General features: G+C 42.7%; 1 protein-coding gene across 5 annotated transcripts in view; it reads left to right on the top strand.

Moving 5' to 3' along the window:
- The window catches only part of LOC116039339 (signal-induced proliferation-associated 1-like protein 2), a 92,861-nt gene that overhangs the window by 444 nt on the left and 74,951 nt on the right, over nucleotides 1–17,466 (top strand). The gene's annotated exons all lie outside the window — the stretch shown is intronic.

Genomic DNA, 17,466 nt, shown 5'->3' on the forward strand with positions numbered 1-17,466 from the left:
AAAGTCATTGGCATGTCGATGGTAATGGTGAACACAAAGGATAAAGTTACTTCCAGGCACCGAAGCGCATGTAATGTAAGGGAAAAATATAAAAGATATGGTGTTCCAGTAGTGGCCTATCTATAGCCTATAGTGTCTTAAATGGTGCCGTTGACTTATACTCGTTTGTTTGTTTACCAAGGAGCTTCACGTATCACCGAATTCAATGCAAAATAAAATACATTACATTTTGCGTTCATATTAAAACATTTTTTTTTTTGCTGTTAATGACAGCCTACACGTTGTCGTCATATTTTTGGTAATGGTTGTGGTGGGGTGTGCGTGCGGGTGGGGGTAATTGGATTGGATCTGCACAGAAATATGTTTGAATGAATTTGTTTAGTGGAGTGCATGCTTCCATGAAAACGGTGGGGGGCGATAAAGGCATCATTGTCCAACTGGTCATGGATAATAAAACCTTCACATGCTCACTAGGCCATATTTAATTGTTGTGATTAGCCCAGAGTGGATAACATTTTTTAAAAAATTTAAAAAAAAACATGTAAGTAGTGGTCAACGAAAATCACACACTCTGCTGTGCTTTCATGTTGTATTGTGTTCTTATTTGGTGTATCTTTACTTCTTGCAGCAGTGGGAGCTTGTCAGTATGTTCAGACAAAGAACAATTTCCCCTAACATCAGATTTGTTTTGATTCTCTGTACACAATATCTGGCAGTCTGCTTGTACACAGCATGTAGCCTACAATCATGCTTCATGACTTGCTGCTTCTAGTGGGCTATTCAGCATACAATGTACTGTATACTCCACTGGGAGAGTAAACAAGTCAAATCTTGTTTGTCGTCCAGCACCATATCCTTTGCTATCTTCCTGCAGGAAGTCAAGCCTCCATACTAACTAACTTCCCAATAAAGGGAAACAAATAGGCTAGACCCATTCCTCCGCTGTTGGCTGCAGACACAACAAATAGGTGCTCGAGTGTAAATTCAAGTTTCCATTGTTTAATTTTTAGTGCTCTGGATTTCTGTGCTGCTGGCCTCACAGCTCCTATCTGAACAGATCAAGCATAAAGAGTTATTTCTCCTGGAGCGTTAAAATCAATAAGACACCATTATTTTTCACAGGGTTTTATGTCTGGAAAAGATTAGTTTTCCATGGGGCTGTGCTGAACTAAGTAGGCACAGGAGTGTTTTAAGATGACTCCAGTATGTTCATGGCCTGGTTTTACATGTAAAGAGGCGCTGTCTGTACACGATCTGTGCTGCCTGCACGATCCGTCATGTGCATGCGCAAGATGTTCGCGCATGCGCCGATGATAATCTTGTTTTATCGAGGATACGACACTGTTCCACGCTAACCTCCACCGGGAAGCTAACGTTAGTTTAGCTAACAGCTAATTCGGCTAACTGCTAGCTGACAGCTTGATTCAGTCTAAAATTGAATAAACACTGGGAAAAGCAGGCTACAGCTAAATTAAGACTTTACAGTAATAACAATAAAGACAAGTATTGATTGATTGTATTTTAAATGAGCACAAGTAAAGTAGAACTGACGTAATTCAGCTGTTATATATTTTAATGGTTATTTTCAGGTTTTATTTTGAGGGTCTTTTAAAGTTATTACATGCCGACTCAGCTAGCAGTTAGCTGAATTAGCTGTTAGCTTAACTAACGTTAGCTTCCCGGTGGAGGCTAACGGCAGACCGCTACAACTACGACCAGAAGCGTGGAACAGATCGTGCAGTGTCGTATCCTCGGTAAAACAGGATTATCATCTGCGCATGCGCGAACATCTTGCGCATGCACATGACGGATCGTGCAGGCAGCACAGATCGTGTACCAACCATAGACAGTAAAAAGAATGGATACAGCGACCCCATAGACTCTGGACGGAGACCAGTGAAGGCTATTAGAAGCACTTTTCCGGTGAGGGCTGAGCATTACCGCGTAGCCTCCAACTGAGAGAGACGACATATGTGACGTGAGCAACCTGTCTGAAAGTTGTAAGTCTTCTGGTAGCTGTGCCAAGAGAACTCTCAATCGATCTCAATAACATAGGCACAGGATAATTATTGCTAACTAAAATGCTAGTTAACGTTAGTAATTAAACTTAAACAGCTAATGTAAGTCGAAACTGCCTGCAAGCTTCTCCTGTACTATACGGTAATTCCTCTACTATGCGACAGTAAGTCGCGTGTAGGGTTGGGCATCGTTTGGATTTTAACGATTCTGATGCCAATTGCGATTCTTCCTTTCGATTCCGGTTCTTGGAGGGGTGGAGTTGAAACGGGTCACATGCTTATTTCACAAATAAGAGGAAAGTTTTATTTTGATTCAATGGTGGGTTGCAGTTTTACCGAGCTTTTTCAACGTAAAATAAAGCCCCACTAGAGCGCTGCTTACTGTGCTCCAAGGCTGCAACACAAGTGCCTGGCCGCTTCGGAAACCAAAACTTGCGCATGTTAAATTTTGAACCCGAAATCAGATTTGAAGCCAAATCCTCCAAACAACTCTAAACGATTCCAATAAAGAAACGATTCCACTGGAATCGTAATTTTTGAAACGATTCCAAGTAGGAATCAGTTCTCGATGCCCAACCCTAGTCAGTGCAGTGCCGCGAAGCAATTCGTTGCATTGCGAGACCTGATATCACGCGATACTTCCTGACGCTGAGGCCGGCGGCTCGCCGGCCGAAAGTTGCAAGGGTGGTTTTTCCACTCACAGACGCTAGGGGGAAGCGAGACGACCACCATTCAACTCGAAAAAAGTCACATAACCATTCCAATGACTCCGAAGCTGTTCAGTTAAGGTAAATTAAGCTAAAAAAACTGCATAGTTCCCCTTTAACATATTTTCCTTTTAACATACTTGGCTTAACTCAAGCTGTCAGGTCTGCATAGCAGAGAGGCAATTTTTCAACTGACCACTCTTCTGAATGGGCATTGAGACAAATGTAGTGATGTGGGAATAATTTGCTATTATTGTGCACAGAAGTGAAACACAATCCCATTAATCTGCTGATTTTTTTTCTGTGATCATACAAATATTTTTATTAGTTGTTGTCTGTTGATGTCCAGTTGAGATTGGATTCATGTCTTTCCTCATTATGTAGTTGCATCCAATACTTTGATTTTGAAATTCCAATTTTCGATTGGATATTCTGTTTTTGTTATGTTTTTTTACATTACATAAGGGAATACAGACTTTCCCCAGATAGATTAAAGACAAGCTCTCCCCTAATGTAGTTTAGGCTTTTTTAGGCTGCCTAGTTACCCCTTCTCACCCACTGCCAGTAGCACACTCCTAGAGGCAGACCTATTCAGCAGCCATGATAATAACAGTGCCAAGGAAAGATCTGTTGCATTCTACCATCAATAGGGCACAGACAGGGCCCTGAAGAAGAACAATGTTCTCATCTATTTCTAACAGCGGCTTCTGCATGGCTAACCAGACAAAGGGTAATTGAGCCAGATAGATATGTCCTTCAAAATAAAGTTATGAGCACAATGTGTGCTCATCTGAACAATAAGGCACCTGTCAAGATTGGCAGAGGAACGGCTTTCTGTGTCATGCCCACAGGCCATATCCAGTTCTTGTCATTGCAGAGCTGGTTAGGATGTCTTCTGGCCTAGTCGGCTTGGAGACGCCCCACTAGAGTTACAGCCGGGATGTTGTGCTTGCCTGTAAAGACATTACCATAACACAGAACTGTTTGGGGGCTTTCTTAAGGTTTGGGAAATTACTTAACAGGAGTGGCGGATTTCAGTCTTCTTGTTACACAACTCCCCCAGTGCGCCTGACACTGTCCCCTAGTCTTTCCCCATTGTTTGTCATTGTTCCCACGGTTCTTTCCTAAGGGTGTGCTGACTGGTCAGGATTTGTAACAGTAGGGGAAAAAACGGCTAAAGGACTTAGGTTCAGACCACATTGATGCATTTTTTTCTCATTGTACCATAGAAGCATGCCAAACCATGTGGCGCCCCCCTTTCCGACAGATCCCACACCCCATGCATGTGACGAGGATCAGGAAGCCTGGTCTGGTCTGTGCGGGCTGACCGGCTGGCTGGCTAACCAGGATTCACAATAGGCCTCCCAACCAAATCCTGTTGCTTCAAACCCAACCAACCAGCAGACAGGGGATCACATGCTGCCTGCTCCTGTTGTGAGAGCCAGGCTCTCTCTCCGTCTTTTTGTCAGCCTTTGTTTTGATTGCAGTCTGGATTTATGGAAGGATTTAAGCCCACTCATCACTGTCAGGGAAAGCACAGATGCCGTCATGAGGTTGATGTTTTTTATGAATTGATCTCCTGTTCCACTAGGAGTCTGTTTGTGATGGATGTGGGTGGTTTACTGAGCAATGTTCATAATGTGTACAGTATAGACAAATACTTTCCCTTTTGATTTGGGATATCAGTTAACATTGATGATCACTGCAGGGCTACCGATCTATTTGCCTCATCGGTGCTAGCAATACTTCCTGTTAGTTTGAGATAACAAGTAACAATAAGCATTCCATATGATTCTCTAAGGAAGGCTGAAACATGGTTACCAAAGGATCTTTCAACTTTAACTGCTGCAAGGTCAGCGTGTCGGGTTCTCTTAGGGTTATTCGTCATTTTTGTCTGCACTGCACATTAAACGACTTCCCGTGCGTAATCAATTTAATAGCCTTAAGACGGCCTGTTTAACAGCTTGCTCGGGTGCTAGCATATGTCAGATTGCATTCCAGGGAACCACAGGAAGACGCCAACAGCCCTTCGCAGCACCATATTTCTACTCTTTATGTGATATGCTCTAATGAGATGTTAAAAGCCTGTGGTGTGTTTCTTCTGGACATATCTGGATTGACGCCCTCATGTGCCGCTTTGCTTGTTTGTTTATTTGTGTCCAGATGTGTTGTTGGCTAATCTGATTCTCACTGAAGTGGTTAAGCCTTATAGTAGATACAGTAGATTTTATTAAGGGATTTCTGCGTTGTACCTTTGTGGTTTTAAAGGAGAAATGGATCCATTGAACAAGTTCATGGTTACTTTGTTCAGAAGTAGATGTTAATGGTATAGGTAAATGCTATTATTTCAGTAAAATTAGCTAAAGTAGCTGCTACACTAGCCCTTCCCTTGTGTCTTGTACATCTTGTTTTTGTTTTGAACTTTAATTTCCCACACTCTTGCCACTCATTCAGTGGCTTGCTGTAGTGTCAGGCCCATTTGAGTGAAAAAGTAGTGCCATGGCTGGAGGGGAAGCTGCTAGATGAAGCAGATGGTATAGTTACAGAAGTCAAATGCCGATCACACCATTGCTGGTGCGATACCTGTCAACCTCTGGTGACACACAGCTGAGCGTCTGAAGGACTAAATAGGTGGTGTTATCTGGGGGGGCAGAGGGGAGAACAAGGTTTGAGCCCTCCGATGATGGCCTTTGCCATCGCTGCTGGCTTATGTGTAGCTAGACCATAAATGGAAAAGATTAGGCATCTCAAAACAGCCGGAGCAATGGATGATAAATGCTTCCCCATATTCTTATTACAGCTGTTTTGAAGCCCTTTTGTTTCAGTGCAGATGGTGCATAAGTAACGATATGTATTGCACGTTATCCACACATTAGATATTATTTCTGCTGATCATGAAAACATCTAATGGCTTGCTAAGACCAGCTTGGACCTCACTGTTTTACGATGACCTTTTGAAACCTCATATGATGTTCTGGACTAAGCTCCATCTATCCTACACATGACTGCCAGACGGAGCTGCATATGATCTCAACAGTGGTGGCTTACAGATGCTATTTAGGGTTAGGATAGTCGACAAAGATGTAACGGTTTTTCCATCTGAAAAAAAAATCATTAATCCTTCAGATAATCTCTTTGGTCTTCAGACACAATTTGGGTCATCTCAGTTTATAAAGAAGGACCATCATTGTCATTGGGTCTGCCTGCTATAAGGAAAATATGTGATATGCAATAAACCTTGTTTAATATCACGATAATGATATTACTTGCGTTAAATAAACCAATGTAGAAGTGTACTCACTTTTGCTGTATACTGCTAACAAATAGCTTTTTCAACATTATTTTATTTACAAAATGAACATTGAACTGAACACAAAAGGCACCATTAAAAAAAGAAAAATAAAAGAACGATAGTTACATAGTGTAGTACAGGTGCAGTTTTTTACTGATACTCTCTTTCAACTAACTAAAAAATCCCTGAGTGTCTTTTGCAATGTGTCGCTGTCTTTCAGTATGTTTTTTTTTTTTGCGCAAGTCCAGTTTTTCACCAAGCCAATCCTTTAGCTATGTCACTCCAACAAACATCATGTTCATGCATTATGGATTTGCAATTCTCAAGCATATAGGACAAATGTGTCTTCCCAAGATGAATTATGTCTGCACCTCCTGTTCCCTTAGGGACTCATTAGTGTCCATATCAGGAATGTTGGGGAAAAGGCCACCAAAAGTTGCTGACCCTCCTTACATGTTTTGTCTATGTGTCTGTCACTGGGTTACAATGGAGAGACTGAGTGCTGGCCAGTCATTAACCCGATTGCCACTGAGTCCAAGGACCAGTCGTGACCCATGGGGTTAACTCGGTCTGTGTTCCCCTCAACAGGCCCAGACAATCGGGACAGCTGACCTTTGTGATTGCGGCCAGCCTCCAATGGGAGATAAGAAGGGATTTGGTTTAGTGCCGATGTGCATACCTCCTTCCTACTGTAGCGAAAAAGAATGGGCCTGTATGAATAGGCAGACAGGACTGGGTGTGGGTGACACAGCCAGAGTCCTGACTGCATGCCATTGCTGCCTCTGTAGACTTTCTCTCTCTGTCTTTAGACAATCGCACCTTGGTAAATGTGTCAGGTATGGAACTCTAAAATGACCAGTTTGTGATAAACAAAGAGGTGTAAAATAAATAAACGTGCAAATATAGGGAAATATGTAAATGAACCAATAAGTTCAGCCCTGCCCCCCCTCAACCAATCACCTGCCAAAAAGAAGGATAAGATAATGAATAAACAGAGGAGTTTAAGGCCATGTCCACACGTACCAAAACAATCTTTTTTTTCCCCCGTCCGTCCTCCCTGGCATCGTTTCAAGAATGTTTGCGTCCAAACGGATCCATTTGTAAATGACTCAACACGCTACTTCGTATTCCAGGCCAATAGGTGCCGCTGTTTCTGCTACAGAAATTCACCAACAATGGAGAAGAAGAGGCGGATAAAGCTTGCACGCTGTATACAAACAGACAGTAGTAGTAGTAGTAGTAGTAGTAGTAGTAGTAGTAGTAGTAGTAGTAGAAGTAGAAGTAGAAGAAGAAACCAATCAGCCCTAGTAACCCTAATAGGCTCAATATCTTCTCGGGCAGGAACACAAGCATGTAGTCCGCCGTTGTTGTTGTTATGAGACGTCGTCGAGAGGTGTGGCGATGATACGCAAGTATGTGGCTTCGCCGTCCAAACGAAGATACGAGGGTGGCGTTTTTGAATTTTTTCACCCTGGGACCAGGTTTTAAAAAAGTGCGTCTTCAGGCAGTGCGTTTACAGGATTCGTTTGGACGATTGGCCAAAACGATGCAAAACGTGCGTTTACACCAAAAAGCGTTTCCGTGCGGATGGCCCCTAATTGTTGGATGGATGGATGGATGGATGGATGGATGGATGGAATCAGTTCACGCTTTATTTATGATTGTTCTGTATTATTCATAGGATTATTTATTTCATAATCTCTATTTATGTAATATTTGCCATTTTGAAGGTACAGTCAATTAAACCTGTAGTCCTAAAATGTAGGCCAATCCAGCACGAAACCCTCCGTGCAAACATCTGTGCCCTTGACTGTTTAATCGACCCCGGGTGAGCCAAGGAGCACATGGTCATCGGATGAGTTGTTTTAAAGCGTAAAAGCACGCTGACTTGTTTCTGATAGAGGTTGATTGTAATTAACAAGTCAAATGGAGCAGAGCCGTGACAGATGTGCCATAAAGTGCTCAGTGTGTGTGTGTGTGTGTGTGTGTGTGTGTGTGTGTGTGTGTGTGTGTGTGTGTGTGTGTGTGTGTGTGTGTGTGGCCATTGCTGCTGGAGCCAGTATCCTTCACTTAACCTCACCTGTGCGCTGCAGTGCTTCCACAGTGTTGTTGAGCATGAGTATTTCAAATCTACATAAACTAGTGAAGTGGACATCACACTATATACTGTAAGGTAGTTTCCATAAGCATTATTTCCTAACCGTATAAATAATAAATAGACATAAGAATAAAAGAAAAAGTGTAGTTCAATTCCACTGCTCTATGCTGTTTGACAGAGGCTGCTTTGTGTTGTTGTGAGGCGGCCTATCCTGCTTTGTGTGCAGCACGTACACACGGGAATGTACAAGTTTTCTGAATATCAGCCTTTTTACAGGAAGGAACTTTCTCCTAAACAACCCTTTATCAATGGTGAGAAAGTGTTTTTGTTGGTTCCTTTTATGTTGCCAGCTCACTGACATGAGACAAATTAGAAAGTCTGGTCATGGTCTGTAGTCTGTCATTGTGTTTTTAAAAGCGCTGACGAAACATGTTGGGAGGGAGAATGTTATTCTTGTTTTGTGTTTCCACTGATCCATAAATCGGGTGATAACGAGTTCAGTTTACTGAATATTTGTGGTTTACACTGGGAATCCCAAAACTATTAAAAAGGCTTTGGCCATTTGCAGTTTTATTTTCAGTGTGTATTTTGAGGTGGTGTGATGCAATGTATTATTCTGATTTTGTTATTGTTTTATTTGACAGCAGCGGCAAAGCCATCAAAACCTTGTGTTGTGTTGGCCAGAAAAAAATCGGAGTCATTTTCTTCCAAGACGTCTTTTTCATTCATTTGGTTCAAATAAACATTACACTTCCTTTCAATATCCTTGAAACAGAAATATTTTCTCAGTTTCTTAGTTCAGTTGAGATTGTACTTTTAAATTACGCACACCATTAAACCAGGACATTAATATGAAGCCCTTGTATCCACTTACTGAAGCACAAAAATGTCTGTACTTGATGTTGCCTTTGGCCTATTCATGTTACTTCCTGTTAGCAAAGACTACTACTTCTAGTCACTTCTCTGTGACTATTTTAGACAAGCCTTGGATACTGGAGTTACTGGTGTGTATGGGAAACCCTTTACACAAAGTGGAAGGGAAGGCTAAAGCAGAGAGGAGCTGAACTGTGCAGGGCTGGCAGTCAGCCTGGCCTTTTCGTGTTCTCTGGGCTGCTGCAGCGGCGGTATGATGTGTTTAAAGAGCACCGGCCCAGCCAAGCAGAGCTAATTCGAAGTTAGAGAAGTATATTCCATTTCACTTGTTTTTTTTCCCCCTCTTTCTTTGCAACATCATTGTGACTAGCCTTCCTTTTATGCAATTTGTAAAGGCTGTTGACGGGGGATAATGATCTGGAGTGACAGTGGCCTGATTTTTTTTTTTTTTCCCCTTTTTCTCTTGCTTCTGTAATCGCACTGTCTGTCAATGTGGAGGAGATCAACCGCTCTCTGCTGAAGTGTATTGAAAGCTTCTGTGGATGTTTGGAGGTTAGCTGCAGGGGGTGGGATCCAGAGCTAGAGGGACAGCAGCACATTTGACACTGAATGCTAGCCTTTATATGGGTTTACTGCCTTATTAGAACAAGGAGCAAAGGAGATTGCATAACGCAGTCAAGCAAACAATGTCCCAGACATGATGTTAGGGTCCTAACAAGAGCTCTCTAATTCTTACAATGCCTAGCAGCAACACTGTGTTCATTCACTGCTTACCTTCCCCTAGGCTATGTTTACTGGAAGCCCTCGGAACCTCTCTGAAATGTAAACGGGACTGTAGGGCCACATACAGTTCAGCACAGAGCTGCATGGGCTCGATCCAAAACACAACGACCACACAAACGCACAACTGCTGGATACACAGCCAGGTGCTGCATATCTGACCACAGGAGCAGCTGTATTATTACACTGTTCTCTTCTGTGTCGAGATAATCTGTGTTTAGGTGGAACACACAAACACCAACGTTCGGAGGTCAAAGTTTACTTTCAGTAGGTTTACTTACTGAAAGTTTGTTCTTTTCTTTCCTCCAAACTGCTTCCACAGTTTGCATGGCAGAGGTCTTTGCCATGCGCAATAATTCAGCTTTCTCCAGCATAATCTTGCCGAGTTAACCCGATTTCTCCCAATCCCCCATTAAGCAAACAGTTTCTTATTTACATGACTGAAGAAATCCAGTTACTGCGGAAAGCCAACAATAAGCAGGTTAGTTTGGTGCATGTAAACACACAGATTATTATCAGGTCACACACAAAGAGCCATTCCCACAGTTGGTGACATTTGACATTTTCTTGGGGAGAGTAAAGAGAGAAATGAGTGTAGGTTAATTGTTTCCTGTCATTTTGTTTAATTTTCACTGAAAGGCATTCTCAGTCTGGGGTCCCTGAGGAGGCTCTTCACTTTTCCCCAGACTTCCCTATTTAGTCCAAGCTGCTCTGTTTGTTGACTTCATGGATTGCTGCTGCACCATTGCTTTGTCACCTCAGGGTTTTTGTTGTCACACTGCAGAATCAACAACATGCCCATGGCTAGGTTTATGGTTTAGAATAGGATGGGTTTGCAAACATTTTGACATAGATGCTTAAAAAAAACACACTTAGCCATGAGCCTCTGCTTGATAGAATTTTGCCCCAGGGATCTAGGGTCGTTGTTATTTATTTAATATGGAATTGTTTTACTGTGTGTGCTTTCTCAGGGATGATAGTGTTGCTGGGAATCCTAATATTTCATAGTGGTATTGGTCTCTCTTGTAAACCAGGCAGGTTGACGAAGATCTGCAGCGGCATGTGGGAATCGTCCGTCTTACCAAACCCTGCTGGCTATAATACTGCGTTTGCAATCTACTTAAATAAAAGATTTTCCTCTTGATTCTGCCACGTTGGTGACCCCGAGTACATGTTGTACAGCTGCTAGTTCCTGGAGCTTTCACCAAATGCTGCCATCTTGATGTCATTCTTCAGAGCCTGCTGCAGTTTAGAGATAAGGAAGTGAGGAATAAGGAAATCTGTGCTTATTTGGGCTGCTGTGGTAAAGTCTGGCCAGCTCCATGATCGAGGACAGACACCTTCCTGCTCACATTTTTCATTTTGTGCCTGATCTCTGCTTGAGTGAGGTGGAAGTATATTTAAAGATGCTCTGTTTTCATTGTCATTCTGAATTGCATAAATATTAATGCCAATGGATTTCCATGTGCATTCACCAGTGAGGTCTCCTGAAGAAATGCTGCAGTCCAGCCATACTCCTTATGACTGTTGGGACGTTTGTTTTTCATTCACCCCATTCTTTATACACTCCCTTCCCCCTCTTCATAAGAGCACCTCATCAGATCGTTGGCCTCGATCAGCTCTAAGGGTCAAGGGTCACTCAATCACTGGGGGCCCTCAAGTCAGGTCGGATCAGTGCACTTGGCTCCTGGTGGTAGGAATGAATTCATCCGCACTCATCTCCCTGGACACTTTTTCCATCATTTCGCATTCAGGAAGGGGGATGGTAAGATGGAGAGAACAGAGAAGATGTGTGTTAAAAAAGAGCATTCATACCCTTTTCTCCTCTCAACACACTTTTTAATGGTTCATGTACAGTATGTGTACACAGATATTTCGCAGGAGATGATGATGACTAGTTGATTGGAGGAACGAGTATCTGTGTATGTACTGTATGTGTTGGAGTTTTTTTTATGATGACAGCTGACTCCTCTGTAAATCAGTGTGATCAAGGATGTGCTGCTGAGTGGCAGTAGAGAGGGAAGCAAGTTGTAGAGCGCAGTATTTCCCCTGATGCTTCGGTATGTCATTAACTTTATTAATCTTTACATGGAGACAAAAGCACACTTTGTGATTGTGAATATGTGGGCGTCTGTGCATGTAACACCCTGCGCATTTGTGTGTGTTTATGCTTAGGTGCGCGTGTCTGGGTGGCACTCAGTTGGAGGTTAGTCTTTGACACCCTTTCAGCCGCCACACCTCCCTTAAACACACCCACTGCATGCCATGCCAGCTGCAGCTGTTGTGCTTCAATGCTAGAGATGTAGAAAATTCCTCTCGCTCTGCAATTAGAGCTGCAGATTGCTGAATAGTGCACATTGCGATGTCCTAAAATTGCACTTGGTCCCCTTTCTACTCCTATGAACACTGAATAAATAGAAACTGATGAGGGCGAATCATGATTAAACTGGCCCCGCTGCCTCTAAACTGACAGATTGTGTTTTGTGCAAGCTGCTCCTTGTGATGTGCTGTTACCCCGGTTAACGACACCAAAGGGTGAAAAAGGCCTCATTGATGAGGTGGGTTTCTCACGCCTGAGTGAGAATGTTCGCTTGCCATCGAGTCAAGTGTTGCATTGTGATTCAACCAAAGAAATGCAAATATATAGAACAGATGTACTATTTCTTTTTGCCCGTTTGTCGGCAGGAGTAATCCCTCACTCCGGTGGAGATTGTGTGGGGTGCACTCTGGGCGCAACACTAAAGTGTTAACAAGGGAAAAGCCATGTCACCCTGGCACATGTGATGGCTGCCCGCCTTTCAGAGCCTTCTCTCAATAAGGCTAGATGCTCAGGAGAGATAAATGGAGGCTTTTGTGGCTTTTGCCAGAGGGAGAACCACACAATGAAGGACACACACAGAGCAAGGTCTTTTCCAGAGAAAACAAGCTAAAAGCAGCATTTCTACAGTCCCACCTCCTTTTTCTCTTTTACTCCCTCCTTCACTTTCTCCTGTCTCTCACTCTTACTCGTTTCCTGACTCTCTTCCTCCTCCGTGAGAACTGAACCGTGCTCCAATAATGTTTCCATAAACGGGCTGAAGGAATGGAAATAACTCGGACCATTTCCCATTGCCTCCCTCTGTCCATTCACCCCCCCTCCCCCCCCCCCCCCCCAAGCAGTCGCTTTACAGGGCCGTGGACAGTACTTAAGCACATATCCCTTAATGATGCACAGTATTTTACACTGCTCTGAGCACTAGCAGAGTGCACATTTAAGACATCTCATTCGCCCTGGACACAGCAGCCTAATATAGCTGTGCTACTGCTACTTCATCAGACATTACCAGGCCCCTCCACTAACAGGACTGCTTTGAACAGGATGGGGGTCAAATTGGCCTTCTGTCTGGGATTTAAAGTACCACTGTACATCCTTCAACACGGCCAGGAGACACTAGCTCAGAATTACTAGCCATTGTTCCTCCACTATAACCTACCATCTCTTGTTGTTCAGGTTTCCTCCCTCCTTTCATCATTCCCAGAGTCATTTTCTTTTCATTACAGTCATTCTTTCTCAGTCCTTATCATTCCAACCTCTATTTGTCTCTTTCCCTCTCTGTTCCCCTTGTAACTTTTGGCATATTGTTGTCTTAACTGTCACAATGTGGCTGTCTGAGGTTTTACATGTACATTTGCATGTTGGTTGTTGCCTACATCTGCAGGCCATTCTGCCAGGACTGGGCAATCTCTCATGTGGGTGGCTGCCGCTCTTGGAACAGATGTTTTTGATGCCACTTGTAGGGAAACGGCTTTGAAAGTGACTCCATAAAAGAGATGCCAGCTGCATGACAAACCAGGGCCGCCTAGTTCTCAGGAATTCTATCGGAGCCATTTCTCTCTGAGCTCTGGTAACATGGCCTGTGGAGAATAAGAAGAGTTTTTCACTTAATCAGACTGTTCCCTTTGGAGAACTTCATTAATTACAGCAGGAAGTTTATGCACTGGAACATTTGCTCCAGATGGCCACAAACTTTACTTTGGGAAAAAAGCTCTTTCTTGTTGTTATTATTTTGGTATCTAGATCCTGTTCTTTTTTCCCTTCTTTTTGACTCTCATGAACCACACCTACAGTATGTAAACGGGTCGATACATTTACGAATGTAACCGTCGATAGACTGCTTATTCGTTAGTAGTGTAGCTTTCCACTTCTCCAGCCAGTCGTGGTGCAAGCATCTGGTGTCCTTTGTGGTCATCTAAAAGCACTGGCAACTTTGCCCATACTGCTGTTAACAATATGGTTTCAGTGTCAACTTTCTTTTGCTTTCTGACTGCCTGCTCCCTCTGCACACATCCGTACAGCAGCACCCCTGATCTGGCATCCAGCACACTCTCTTCTGCCAAACTTGATGAAAAGCAGCTCTCTCGCCAGTGATTATTATTCACGTGCTAATTTTATCCCCTGCAATCGTCAAAAAAAAAACTAATTATGTGCCCTATGGATGAAGCACGTCACCTATGCTGCACACAAAATGTGCTGAGCTAGAACTATTGGTGTCTGCCAACTTTTGCCAAAGTATAGTTTGTAGGTTGTGGTGGTAATGCTGGTACACTGCCTCAGGAGTTTCTAACAGATCCTAATCATACGTTCATAGGAAATGAAAGAGCGTGTGCAAAACTGCAAAATATAAACAAGACTTGGATAAGCAGGTAACTACTGAAAGACATCCTCAATGTGCCAGTGGCAATGTTAGTGTTCAAAAATGAATCCATTATTCTGCTCTGCAGTGTGATTACAGCAACAGAAATGAAGTTTGCTTTATCTGGTACTAACCGAGATAAAGTTGTTTGGACCAGCGACCGAATGTTTTCAAAAGCACTATAGTTCAAAACTCTGGTTCCCAACCTGTTAGGCTTGCGATCACTTGAAACAATGCAATATTCACCATCACTAGTTGCATCGGGCTATGGTTATTGACCAGAGAGTAGTTTCCTTGTTTTATTTGAATAATTTGTAGAGGCCCAAATAAATAAAATTGTTCAGTAATTGGGTGAAAGAAAACCACAAAAATTAGAAGCATACATGTTTTTCTGCTTTCCCTAAGATTTATCTTTATACGTGATGGGTTCTGGCTGTTATGAGATTATCCTGGTTAACCTTTCATAGTTTATGGTATCGAAATGTTTTTATTATGTTGCCTTGTATTGCTTTAAACTCAACAGCAATGTGTCTGTCCCTGTATTCACCAGATCACCCCTCATCTCTGTGCTGCTCTCTGCTCCTCTCCTTTCCCTCCCTCAACTTTCTGTCTTTGTTCCGAAGGGAGGTCTGCCGTCACTCAAGGCTGTCATATGCAGAAAAAGTTGCCTAGCAACAACATAGTGGGATGCGAAGCCACTGTTTACTCTCCACCCCCTCACCTCGTGCCCACTACCCTCTTCCAGTTCACTCTCCTCCTCTGTCGTAGATATGGAGTGGCATAGGGGGGGAATAGTGGAGGCAGCTCAGCCTCTTGCTTTCTGATGAATTCAGACAACAGATACAGAACAAACTGAGAGGAAGATTGAAGCTGGAGAGAGAGAAGAGGTGGGGGGGCGGCTAGGGGAGGAGTGACATTCGGAGATGCTGTGTCTGCCTGTTGCCTGCCAGCTGCTTTTCCTCCCTTCCCCTCTGCTGGAGGAACAGGCCATTTCCCTAAACAGCTCCTTTCCGACTCTGCATAACTAAGGAGAAACTTGCCTTTCCACACAGCATGTCGTTATCACTAGGACTAAAAATACTGGACAGCAGATGTATCACATGCCTGGCTATCATCACACCCTCATGAGAGCGAGCTCAATCTAAGCGGATACAGGTGCCTTGACTTGAAGCAAGCCTCAATGGCTCCCATACTACCATGCTGAGTTTGGCTGTCTTCAGATTGACCATACAATGACAATAGTCGCCCTCGGGGTTGCTTTTCAGAAAGAATAGGCTCCTCTACAGAGCTAATATAAGAGCGTGTGATTCAACACCAGGCTTGAATCTCCTAGACAATGTTGAGTGTACTTGTTCTGTCTGCAATCAGAATGATCAGACTTTATAAGGGACTACATTGGGTTTTTGACAGTTTGTCCCATTGGTCATCTTACCCAATATAATAAAAACAAATGGCACCAAAGTTATGTCCCAAGCATCTCCAGTTGAAAGTTCTGCCCAATTGTAATTCTCAAAGGAATAGTTATACCTTTTGGGAAATGCACATATTTACGTTGTTGAGAGTTAGAAGGAAAGATTGATAGCCCTTTAGTGTCTGTTCTAGAAATATGAAGCTGCACTTAGCATAAGAACTGGAAACAGGGGGAAACAGCTAGAATGACTCTGTCTGAAGATTTAAAAAAAAAAATCTGTCTAGCAGGACCTCTAAAGCTCACTAATTAACATGTTTAACACTAATTAACACTTCTCTGTTGTTTAACTCATACAAAATCAGAAGTGTAAAAATGACATGTTGTGGCGTTCCAGGGTGTTATGTGCTACACTGTTTTTTGACTGGATGCAGGAACTTCCTAGAGTCAGCCCGGCCAAGAAATACAGACCATAAATTGTCTTATCTAACTTGCAGCAAGAAAGCAAATGAGAGTATTTTCCAAAATGCCTAACTATTCCTCTAAGCAAGTAGTATGTTAAGTACACAGCGAAGACACACACAGGACACTACCCAACTCAAGTATAAAGCGAATCCTTCTCTTATACAATATGTTTGTCTTTGGCTAAATATTCTAATTTTCTCTGAATTCCTATTTGAATAAAACAAATTTAAAACACCTTAAATGTCAAAAGAAAAACAATCTTGTGCCACTAAAAGTACATTGTTTTTGTTATGTATTAGCCAGTTTTAATATATTGAGTTAAATGACAATCGGTTTCTTTCATCCAAACTCCGCATCAGCATTTAAAAGATGAGCTGTGAAAGATGTTTTTTTAGTGTTCGTGAATGTAGGTTGTTCTGCATGTGTATCCATTTGTGTAATGACTGCCCCTTGGTATGTAAATTACCCATCAGACCCGGACGTCCATGTGCAAACGAGCTGTGTTTTTGTGGGATTGTGTGTTTCTCCACAGGCCCTGCTGCACATGTGTGTAGGCTGATGAATAGTTTGTCTGTTTGCTGGGATGCAGTGACAAGAACTCTTAAGTGTTACCTCCTGGGGCTTCCCACTCTTCAAATAAAACCCTTTCCTTCCCCTCAACTCAAATCAAAGCTGAGAAGCTGCCTGCAGAGGCTAGATCAAAGCAGAATGTGGCACAAAGATCTGTACTTGCTGCCATTCATTCAGCTTGATTAAAGTCTGTCATTTCCTGCTATTAACGTGCTCCTACCTCCAACCAGAAACAGACAGAGCAACACAGTCATCAGAAAGTTGTTAGAATCACACTGTTTTAGTGTTTGTCCAATTAAGCTCCCTGAAACTCAATTATGTTGCATTATACAAGAGGAGAAATATATCATCAAAACTCATTTACCTCACAAAGTTGTTCTTTATTTAGCCTGTATGTGTGTTAGGAAGGAACTTCACACATAAACCTACTCGCACACATTCATACCTAGTTATTGCAAAGCACAAGTGTAGTTTTTAATGTTGTTATCAGAGTTGCCTGAGTGGTTGTTGAGAACGGTTTTATTAGTCTCCACACCCACATTTCCCCTCCTGGTTCACAGACTCAACCATAAGCCCTTTACA

The sequence above is a fragment of the Sander lucioperca genome, chromosome 15 (genome assembly GCF_008315115.2).
Source record: "Sander lucioperca isolate FBNREF2018 chromosome 15, SLUC_FBN_1.2, whole genome shotgun sequence".
Classification (NCBI taxonomy): Eukaryota; Metazoa; Chordata; class Actinopteri; order Perciformes; family Percidae; genus Sander; species Sander lucioperca.